The sequence below is a fragment of the Hipposideros armiger genome, unplaced genomic scaffold (assembly GCF_001890085.2).
Source record: "Hipposideros armiger isolate ML-2016 unplaced genomic scaffold, ASM189008v1 scaffold_261, whole genome shotgun sequence".
Classification (NCBI taxonomy): domain Eukaryota; kingdom Metazoa; phylum Chordata; class Mammalia; order Chiroptera; family Hipposideridae; genus Hipposideros; species Hipposideros armiger.
The window spans coordinates 66878-67628 of NW_017731611.1; the positions used below are offsets into that span (position 1 = coordinate 66878).

General features: G+C 47.9%; 1 protein-coding gene across 1 annotated transcript in view; it reads left to right on the forward strand.

The window, feature by feature from the left end:
• Positions 1-751, forward strand: part of SLC5A9 (solute carrier family 5 member 9) — a 30181-nt gene that overhangs the window by 19072 nt on the left and 10358 nt on the right. The gene's annotated exons all lie outside the window — the stretch shown is intronic.

Sequence of the window (751 nt, forward strand, 5' to 3'; positions counted from 1 at the left end):
GGGGTAAACAAGAGAAGCTGACAAAGAAATGAAAGGTGAATTGCATATATGGGAAGTTAGAAAGCAGCTCACCCCCTAGGTCTTTCAGACCAGCTCTGGCTGCTTTCCCAGGATAACAGAAAGGCTATTAATTTACTCCATCTCTCTCGCCCTGAGCGTCCACCTTGCATCACACCTCTGTGCTGGGGACATAGGGATGACTTATATGGCCCTGCCCTGAGGGTGAGCACAGTTTAATGAGAGGCAGAACCACAAATAATGCAGTGAGGGACCTGTGTCAATGGAGACAGTCATAGGAAGTCTGCCTCCAAAGGACGCAGGGCCTTGAACACCAAGCTAAAGAATTTGAACTTTATCTTGTAGGTGTCAGTTTTATGCTTTTCAAAGTATAACTTGGTGGTTAAAATTTTTCTTTTTCTCTCTAGGCTGGGGATTTGTAGTTTCCATAGGCTTAAGGGGCCCTTTATGAAATCCGTTTCATAACTTAAGGCTCTATAACTAAGGCTTCCGGACTAACGTGTTCATTTTCCCTTTGGTGTAGACGGTACTCGACTTTAGATAACTTGCTCTCTTCCGTCTCCCTGCCTCTGCGTGCACTGTTCCTTGCACTATGATGCCTTTTGCCCGTGGCTGCCTAATGGATTCCTGCGGCTTGCTCATCGGTGCAGCCCAGCCCTAGCACAAGGACGACTGAAGGATCTGAGTGCAGGACAGGTTGTGCAGAGGCTGGGATGAGCAGCAGGGAGGTCAC